Source organism: Pseudophryne corroboree, chromosome 5, assembly GCF_028390025.1.
Source record: "Pseudophryne corroboree isolate aPseCor3 chromosome 5, aPseCor3.hap2, whole genome shotgun sequence".
NCBI classification, from domain to species: domain Eukaryota; kingdom Metazoa; phylum Chordata; class Amphibia; order Anura; family Myobatrachidae; genus Pseudophryne; species Pseudophryne corroboree.
Window position 1 is genome coordinate 47501182 of NC_086448.1, and position 10915 is coordinate 47512096.

Here is a 10915-nt window from a genome sequence, read left to right on the forward strand (position 1 = left end):
TGTCCTTGCCGTTCTGATTTGCACCGTGTCACACCCGCAGTGTTAACATACTAATTTCACTGTATAAATTGGAAATATTTCTGTTGCTCCCCTCATTCCATTGAGAACGGCGCGTTTGATAAACTGCTCTACTTTCAATGCGTGCTTGCTGCATTAAATCAGAATTCCGATATGAATAATAAAACCCACAGGAGTAGCGTTTTACTGCATCCTAATCAATTTGAAGTTTATTCGTCTGTAAGGGCTATAACAGATTTAGCTGTTTCGCTCAGTTCTGAAATTTTATGAGTCTGGTTAGAATAAATCTGTTTTAAGCTTTAGTTTGGGTTTTCTCAGAAAGCATTTAATGTACAGTAAAAAAAAAATTCTTTGCAAAGAAGTTTTGGTGTTTAAAATCTATTTTGGCTGTTTCCCAATTCCACCAACTAACATTCCCCCTCTCAGATTTTTGGGTTCAATTAACGCAAGTTTCCACAAGAGCGTCACGTTCTGCTGCAGGCGTTGGGAACCTTTTTTCTACCAAGAGCCATTTGGATATTTATAAAATCCTTCGGGGGCCATACAAAAATTATCAACTTAATAATTAGCCTGCCCCCAGTAGATATGCCCCCAGTAGATATGCCCCAATTCAGTAGTTATGCCCCCAGTCAGTAGTTATACCCCCAGTAAATATACCCCCAGTCAGTTGTTATGCCCCAGTAGATATGTCCCCAGTACATATGCCCCCAGTCACTTGTTATGCTCCATTAGATATGTCCCCCGTCACTTGTTATGCTCCATTAGATATGCCACCAGTAGATATGCCCCAATTCAGTAGTTATGCCCCCAGTCAGTAGTTATGCCTCCAGTAAATATACCCCCAGTCAGTTTTTATGCCCCAGTAGATATGTCCCCAGTACATATGCCCCCAGTCACTTGTTATGCCCCATTACATATGCCCCCAGTCACTTGTTATGCTCCATTAGATATGCCCCCTAATAGCATCGCTTACACACAAACATTAAAAGAAAAAAAAAACCACAATACTCACCAGCCCCACTTCTGCTTTCAGACCGTTGCCCTCCGCCTGGCCGCCTGCTCCTCAGAACTATGGGAGAGACGTCATGACATCTCTCCCATAGCACCGCACAGCCGCACACGCCCACTGCCAGAGCCGGAAGCCGGAGCTCAGGAGTGAGCTCCTGCCTCCGGCTGCTGCTGAGGGGAAGAAGCCAGGCACCCGCTAGCAACAAAGTCTCAGCGTGCGCCCGGCATCTCCCTCGGTTAAGTTAGCATGGCCGGGCCGGATCAAGTGGCTCTGCGGGCCTTATACGGCCCCCGGGCCTGAGGTTCCCAACCCCTGTCCTACTGTAACGCAGGTTAACTGGGCAGGATGCCATAGCTCATTTTTGTACACAGATGTGCAAGCAAAAATGAGCACAAATTATTAGCAATGGGTAAGTGGCTAGCAATAGCTAAAGCCGCAAAATTGCTACTGATAAAATTGCATGCTGGGGGCCGTCCACCATAGGACGAGGCCGCCCAGCACAGGACGAGGCCACCCAGCATGTGTAGTGCCGCCCTGCGCTATGATCGCAGGAATAATGAAATAAAGGTAGACCCATGCTGCGCACCACCGCCATGTTTCTCATCGCAGGAAACGCAGGCGACGTCATCCGTGTTTCCTGCACCACTCCAGACCAACACCGTGTTACAGCCCCCGACCGTCCACCACCTGTCAATCACATTGCAATTGTGTCTTTCTGGGATGCGACCGCATTGTGAACATCTACACGGGCGCAATGCGATAGCGGTGCATGCACAGATGGACAAAAATCGCCCATTTGCGATTTCGCAAATTACCGACTAAAGGGGAAATGTACTAAGCCTTGAAAAATGATATATTTCACAGCGATAAAGTACCAGCCAATCAGCTCCTACCTGCCATGTCACAGGCTGGGTTTGAAAAATGATAGGAGCTGATTGGCTGATACTTCATCATCGTGAAATTGATCACTTTTCAAAACCTAGTACATCTCCCCCTGGGTCTGAATAATCCCCAATGTGTGCAGCCACACATTACACTAAGGGGGTCATTCCCAGTTGATCGCTCGCTGACGTTTTTCACAGCGCAGGGAACAGGTTACTACTGCGCATGCGTATGCACCTCAATGTGCGGGCGCGTCGTACAGTTACAAAGCGGATCGTTGCTGGGCGATGGATATAATGAAGAATCCATTCGCACATCTTATCGCAAGAAGATTGACAGGAAGAGGGCATTTGTGGGTGTCAACTGACCATTTTCAGGGAGTGGCTGGATAAATGCAGGCGTGTCCAAGCGTTTGCAGGGCGGGTGCCTGACGTAATTTCCGCGCCTGGACAGGCTGAAGTGATCGCAGCGGCTGAGTAAGATCAGACCTACTCAGAAACTGCACTGACTGTTTTTGTACCGCTCGGCTGCACAGGCGTTCACACACTTGCAAAGTGAAAATATACACTCTCCAGTGGGCGGTGACTATGCATTTGCACGGCTGCAAAAAGTAGCTAGCGAGCGATCAACTCGGAATGACCCCCCATCTCCCCAACATACTCTCTCTCTCTCTCACACACACACAAACGGATGTGGTTCAAAAAAAATTGTGTTGTTTTCTTCGTAAAGTGACCGGGAACCCCAATTAGTGCACCGTGTCCCCTCGCATGGCTCACTTCACTCGCCATGCTTCTGGCAAGGTGCCTTGCTCTGCTACCGCTGTGCTCGGCACAGGTTACTATTCCCAATCGTAGTCCACGTGGATCGTAAAGTATGACAAAGTGGAAAAAAAAGTAACAAAATTGTGAAAAACTCATGCCAACCTTTTCATGTGTCGGCCTTTGCTATGTCGACCTACTGACCATGTCGACCTAAAGACCATGTCTACCTAAAGCATGTCAACCAATAGTGGTCGACCTAATGACTGTCGACCTAAGTGTGGTCAACATAAATGCCAGATACCCACACAAACACACCCCAACAGTACCTCCCGGTGATCTTTTGGTCAGACTTCCAGTAGAAGATCTAGCCTTAAGCTTAATACCACTGGTCAATTGGGACACTGATAATAGATGGTGTGACCATGTGGTGAGGTATGGACATGTCTCATTGTGAATACCAGGGGTCTTTACATGCTATGCCTCCACAAAAAGGCAGCACATCTTTGTAGTATGGCCATCGTGGAGGTGCTGGGTGCTCTTAGAATAGGCTTCTATTGGGCAATGCCATCTCATTGCCCACTGCATCCAAGCCCCAAAATCTATTGCATTCCAGGGATTGGTGTATATGCGGTACCTGGCCAGACAGCCAGAAACTGCGTTTTCGGAGATTTGGCCACATTTTTCAGCCTGCTGCATCTCGCTCCAAGTAAGGACGTGTTTTCAGAGAGCTCCACAGACTCTTCTAATATCTACCGCCCAGATGCTCTCCTACTGTAGTAGAGGCTCTCTCACCTTGTTCTAGGGGCTTGTAGTGGTGTTTCCGAGATTTGTCATCTGGATAGGTCTGAAGCCGCAGCCTGTATATCTGGACTCCCAAATCATAATCTGCCGCTGCCACACCGACATTGCTGCCTGCTAGGCGTGCTTATCTAAGAAGGCATCTCTATCGTTGGGGTCCACCTGTGGAAGTTGGTGTTCCCATGGGTACCCCGAAGGCTGCCTTGTTGTGTGTCTGTCCCATGGGAGCACAGGTGCCGATTCTGTGGGTGCTCCCGGGCCCGAGCACCCACGGACAATCAGGAGCACCCACGGAACCAGCTGAGCCATTGCCCTAGTTACTGTTAGCCGCTGCAGCCCCCTGTAGAGGATTGAGAAGCGCTGGGGGCTGCAGAAACACTTCCGTACAGTGTAGTATAAAAGAACACACCAAAAATGGCTGCCGCCAAGGAGGAGACAGGTGCCAGAGGTCACATTTGACCACATTTGGGCATTTTTAAGGACTTTTTTTTTATACTTCACTGTACGGAAGCGTTTCCGAAGCCCCCAGCGCTTCTCAATCCTCTACGGGGGGCTGCAGCGGCTAGCAAAAGGGTTGTGCATGGTTGTGTGTGTGTCATCATGCTCCCCCTCCCCCCCAGGATGCAGTGTGTGCATGTGCATGTGTGTGATCATGCCTCCCCCTCCCCCCAGGATGCAGTGTGTGTGTGTCATCATGCCCCCCTCCCCCAGGACGCAGTGTGTGCATGCATGCATGCATGCATGTGTGTGTATGTCATCATACCCCCCCTCCCCCAGGACCCACTGTATGAGTGTGTGTCACCAAGCTCCCCCTCCCCCTGGAAGCAGTGTGTGTGGTACCATGGCAAACCCCCCATATGTTTAGCACCCACCCTCCCAACGCGCATGAAACCCGTACGAGCATGGAACCCAGAGCATGAAACCCCTGATAACGTGCATGAAACCCTTTGCAACGAGCATGAGACTTCTGACAACAGGCAGGTAATTTAAAAGTAATTAGAAGTCTTACTGTGTTGCATCATTTGTAAGGGGCATTATTCTGTGTGGGGCATAAAATGGTGTCAGGGCCATAACTGTGTGTGGCATATTGCGTAATGGGCATTACAGTGTGTAGCATATTGTGTAATAGACATTACTATGTGTAGCATAATGTGTAATGGGCATTAGTCACTGCCGCGGCTGCCCATCATTCCCGCTCCCGCCGAGCACCCACCAGCAAAAACATAAATCGGCACCTCTGCCTGGGAGTGCATTTGACCAGCATTGCGTACAGCAGGTTCCTTGTTTGGCTCTCTTGGTAACATTTGTGGAGGTGAGGATCACAGGCCCTCATTCCGAGTTGATCGCTAAGTTTTTCGTTCGCACAACTTATTATTAAAGTTGCGTTAATGTAGTAAATGTGCGAACATCCGCCCCCAACTTATTTTTGCTAATTCGCACGTATTATTACACAAAGTGGGCGTACGCCAAATGACATCGCAGCAATGCAAAATCGTCGCAGCAATGCGAACCCATCGCATTAACACATACTTATTCGTAAAAATACTAAGTTGTAGTAGATTTACACATTTTTCTGTTAAAGTGCTCACTTTTGCAGAGAAACGCAGCAGAATTTGTTTTTTTACTATTTCGTGGACTAACACCTTCCAATTAAAAGTCCACAAGCCCTCATCAATCACAAATACAATTATTGAATGAATGGAAATGTTCATGATCAATTAAGTATTTGTTTAAATACCTGAAGAACACTTTGTAGCCATAAAAGAGCCTCCTTTTATTAACATGTTTAATATAAATATAGATGTTTGCAATGTGCTTGTTCTAATGTGTTTTCTGAATTTATTAAAGTTGAGTTTTTGTTTGTGAATGAAGGTGTTTGCATGTTTATTTTGCCAATAACATGTTTTAGTTGTTCTTTTAAAATAAGTTACGTTAGATGTTTGAAATGTTTAAGGTAAGAAATGTTTGTTATGCAATCTGGTGTTCCTTTATTGCATTAATAAATAATAAGGAGCCGCAAAAGTATAAGAATGTTATTTTTAATTTTTTTAACAAAGTTTTTTTATTTTTTTTTGTTTTTTTTTTGTTTTTTTGTTGTTGTCTAAATAAAATTTAACATAACTTTTCCAGGTCCCCAACAAGTTCCAACAAGGCCTGGAGATGCTGCCTCATATGTGTACAAATGTACTGTATTGATGTTGGATCTCCAACGGCAACATCTGAAATTAAGAGATAACATAAACATTAATAACTTACTCACATTGCTTATTATCCAAGCAAGGCACAAAGCACACTTTAATGCATGCAGGTCCAAACTGCATTCCTCCTGCTTGTGTGAAACTACATATACCAGCATGCGTTGACTCAGTTTTGGGGCCAGGGAATGCCAAACCTGTGTAAGGGCATGCTGGGATGTGTAGTTTATCAACAGTTGCAGTTGCGCAGTTTGGACAGGCCTGCTTAATGGCAAAGTTGATACATCATGACTGTTTTATGGTACAATCATTAGCTTAAAAAAAGGCAAGCCTGCTCAGTCTTTTTTGGTTACTTAGTCCAATTTTAAAGACCATGGGCTACATTTGCTACTATGTGAGTTCATTTTAAGAAGTAGCGTTGCCCATAGCAAACAAGCCAAAAAATAATTAATATCTTGTAGAAGTGGTTCCACAATTCTAAAGATTTTTTGTATTGGTTGTTATGGGCGACATCCCATGTTAAAGTTATGTTCTATCTTCGTCACTGTTACACCATGTTGGCATTCATTACCTTTTTTATGTTTTTAGATTATTTTAAAGGGGTTTGGTCCTGCCTCCTCACACTGCATATCAACATCTTCAGAAGGCCAACATATCATAGCATTCCCACACTCCATGAAAGCTGCCCTTACTAAATAAGTGCAAACCGGTTTGACTAGAACAATTAGTAATTTTGAGAATGTCACTTTCACACAACAAATCAGTGTGTCATTAGGCTGCATAACAAAGTGAAGCATGTGATTTGTAAGTGTAAATATTCAGACTACACAGGCCCAAGTGTAAAAGCCCAACAACATACTAAAGTCCACTCAGGTCTAACTGTTTACCATACAAAATAACACATATAAACCCTGTTGTCCTGCCAACCCTGGCTACCTAATGAGTGTCAACCTAGAGTGGACACACAAAACATTGCACACATACACACTGTACATATAATGACACTCACAAATATGTAAAGGCAACATGTACACCATGCTGAAATTTTCAAATATTTGTCCAGGGTCCAAGAATTCAAACACTACAACACTGCATGTTTTGGCATTGTAAGTGTAAGTGGGTAATCATTTTTTTATAAATTAAAATAAACTTACTTTCCACGGCAACATCCAGACTCCCGGAACGGTCTGCAGGGGCTTCCTCTGCCCATTCACTGGGTGGGGATGTTGGCTGGATGGGGGAAGGCGGCTGGATGGGGGAAGGAGGAGGGATTGGGGAAGGAGGAGGGATTGGGGAAGGAGGAGGGATTGGGGCAGGAGGCTGGATGGGGGAAGGAGGCTGGATTTGTTTGCCAATTTCAGAGGGGGGGTCTGATTGAGAGGGCGAGGGGGGCGGAGAAAAAGTTAAAGCAATAGAGGGTGAGGGGGGTTCAGATTGGGATGTTGAATTTGAAGGAGAAGGGGTATGGGAAGGAGGAGAAGGGGTCCCAGAAAGAGATGGAGAGGTGTGGTGAGAAGGGGAATGGAAAGTGGAGTGGGCCAGGGAAGCTGATGGGGCCTGGGAAGATGAGGGGGACTGGGAAGATGAGGTGGACTGGGAAGCTGAGGTGGACTGGGAAGCTGAGGGGGACTGGGAAGCTGAGGGGGACTGGGAAGCTGAGGGGGACTGTGAAGGGGAGGGGGAGTGAGAAGGGGAGGGGGAGTGAGAAGGGGAGGGGGAGTGAGAAGGGGAAGGGGGAGGGGAGTTTTGCCGTTGTTGTTGTCCTAGAATGATAATATTGTACAAATTGTTTAAACATGAGAAATTACATAGTAATCAATTTGTTTTCTCAATGTTCTGTTCATTGTTAAATTCTTTGTTTTGTTTCAAAGAAAAGCAAACATGTTAAGATCCTCTTCATGTTGGCCACAGCAAAAAAAATGAGTCCAAACTTTTACTTTGAAGCTCATTCCTTAATCTAGGCAATTGAGTCATAGTGATTGGTCTAGGCAACATCACCAGATTACTATTCAAGGCACCTTATTAGATAGCCAGCACTGATCAAGTATTTTGGAATATTTTCCTGCCTGCTTCTTATTTTTTGTAAACATGCACTTGTTTGGTGTTACTTTGCTACAGTCAGTACTGTTTTACCTAACCACACACAGTGTCCTAATTTCCATAAAAGGGCACTGCAGGTTGCAATTAGCCTACCACTTACTGTAAAATGTCTGCAAATCCAAGGGGATTACAGCAGGAATTTAGTTTGCAATTGGCCAAAAGCATGTGCAGTGCAGGGGTGGCAGATATAACATGTGCCGAGAGAGTTAGATTTTGTATGTTTTTTAAATTATGGGCTGGGTAAATACATGCTGCTTTATTTTAGCAATGCAAATTGTTGTACCTGATTTAACACACCCCACCCAAAACTTACTCTCTCTGCACATGTTACATATGCTTCCCCTGCAGTGCTCATTGTATTGAACAATTGTTACATAAATTCCGGAAGCCCAAAACTTGGAAAATCACACATTAGCACAATTTAGGACTTTAAACTTATGTAAGGTAACTTACTTCGTGTATGCAGCGCACGAATTTGCTGGCGGATCTCCGCCAACAAATCGGGAGTCCGCCTACGGAGATCACTCCACCTCCTTTCAAGCTGGATGATTGTCCGCCTGCTGCGGACGCGAGTCCGCAGCAGGCGGCGGACCTCCGCGTAGGCCTCGCGCTTCACCCGATTGGGGATGAAGCGCCCAACGCGGCCTACGCGGCGGTCCATCACCGCAAACAGCACGCGGAGCTCCCGCCTGGTGAACGGTGCTGCACGCATCATGGCAATGGCGTTTTCCTTATTTGGGCATATATTTATAGTGTCTGTTAGCATGTGATTGGTCAAAAATCTATGTTGTCATTTCTAATAACTTTATTGATCTTTGCAATGCTGTGAAGAGCAGAGTGTTATTTGGCACGAGCGGAAATTCGCATTAGCAGAAGCGAAAATGTTTTGAACACAAATTTAAGAAAACAAAACACACACAGAGACACAGACTTTAGATAAAATTACTATACATATCTGTGTACTCACCACAGTTCGTGTGATCATTCAGCTGGACAGTCACAAAGTGTGAAACATTGAGTATCATTTGTTTGTGTGTTTGGTTACATAATCAGGATTTGAGGATATAAAATAAATAAGGACACTATTTATTAACATTACAGTATTTAAATTTCTAAATAAACATTGTAAACTTAACGTGTTTTTGGTTTTTGTTAAAAAAATCAATTACCCATTCCAACACAACAAAAGCCTTACCCAATCACTTTACAAGATCATACAAAATGCAATCATGGTTTAAAAAACATAAGCATACTGTGTTGTATTATTTGTGCAAATATAAAATATAAAAACACTATACCTGAAATATTCTGCAACAATTCTTGCCCTCACTTGGCTCCCCCTCCGTGTCACACTCCCCCCACCGAAGCGTGGACCAACCCCTGGCTCCTCATCAGGCAATTCCTCTGCCTGAGGAAGCTCTACACTACTCCTTACCGCGATATTATGTAGTATTGCGCACAGGACCACTATTTTACTTGCCATCTCCGGCGAATACATGATGTCGCCACCAGTGCGGTGGAGCACACGAAACCGCCCTTTAAGGACACCAATTGTGCGCTCCACCAGCTGCCTAGTGGCAGTAAGCGCGGAGTTAAATGCCATCTGTGGTCCTGGCCTGGGATTACGGTAAGGAGTCATGAGCCAGGGGGTGCAAGGATATCCACGGTCTCCTGTTGGTAGATAATCCAATATTTCAAAATAGTATATTTGTCAAGTTATTTTTGTTTGTTTAAAAAATTAAAGCAAAAACTCACCCAATAACCACATGTCTGCTCGTTGACTTGATCTTAATCTCTGCCAGATCCCTGATTGTCTAATGACATATGCATCATGGGAACTTCCAGTAAACTTTGCATTCAGGGAAAGGATCTGGAGGGATGGCCCACAAACAACCATTACATTCAGAGAATGAAACAGTTTCCTGTTTCTATAAATTTCTTCATTATGTCTTGGTGGCTGAATAGCAACATGTGTGCCATCCACAACCCCAATAACATGTGGGAAGCGACTACCACCTTCCGCAAATTGCCGCTTCAACACATCTAGGGCACCAACATCCAAAGGCATATCAATGAACTGCTTCACCCGCTTTAGGAAAGCCTGGCAGACACGCCGCAGGACCTTACTGAACTGGCCCTGCGACATGCCAACCAGGTCTCCCACAACATGCTGATATGAGGCTGTAGCCAAAAAATGTAACACTGCAAGGAATTGTGTCAATGGTGGTATTGCTGTAAGATACCGAATTTCAGACTCCAGATCACTCTCTATTATGGAGAGAGTGTCTAGGATTAGATGTGGTGGCAGCCGGTATCTACGCACCACCACATCATCTGGCATCCCAAAAAGTAGGACACGGGTTCGGAAAATTGGTGGCCTAGCACGCCTCCGTTGCCTTGGTTGATGAGGAGCCGGCTGTGGTTGTGGGGCTTGCGGTTGGGGTGGGAGTGCTGGCGTGGGTTGGGGAGGTAGGGCTTCTGCTGCAATATATATTGACATCACACACTTTAAAAAAAAAAAAAAAAAACAAAGATGAAGAATACAAAACTAAAGTTTGACAAATATACTACAATAAAATGTTTTTACAAATGTGGTGTCAACTTACTGCAGGAGCGTACATTTTTTCTGTGTTGAATTCATGTCCAAAATGTAAAACAATTTTGCAAATAAAAAATAAAGAACAAATTTAATTAAAAATACATATGTTATTTTTACAATTCCCCAAAAAAATTTTTGGGTACATTTCTCTGCATAAAAAACTTCACAAACACCAATAAAAAACCACAAACAAAAAAAAATAGGCATTTAGTAGCTAGACCAGGAAAGACAAACACTACTTTGCAGATCAATCCTGGTAAAAAAAAATTTGGTTTAGCCAAAAGGAAAAAAAACATAAGCTCAACAATTTTAAAAAACACAAACAGGCACCAACACAGGCCAAGGACACTTACCTGCTCAAAAAGAAATGAAAACTTGGTGTTCCCTAGCACACCAATCCAAAGAAATATCAAAGGGTTATATGACCCAAAAACAAGCACCTACAAGAGAACACAAATGATAGTCACAAATAACATACAGACCATTAAAACAAACAGCCACCAATACAGGCCAAGGACACTTACCTGCTCAAAAAGAAATGAAAACTTGGTGT

General features: G+C 44.5%; 1 long non-coding RNA gene across 1 annotated transcript; it reads right to left on the bottom strand.

Annotated features, from left to right (window-relative positions):
• Window positions 1–5572: 5572 nt before the first annotated feature.
• Window positions 5573–8879, bottom strand: LOC134928766 (uncharacterized). The gene is made up of 3 exons (XR_010177992.1): window positions 8731–8879; window positions 6818–7426; window positions 5573–5687 (listed from the first exon to the last, which is right to left on the bottom strand). It is a non-coding gene; the product is annotated as an uncharacterized LOC134928766 (long non-coding RNA).
• Window positions 8880–10915: the final 2036 nt, after the last annotated feature.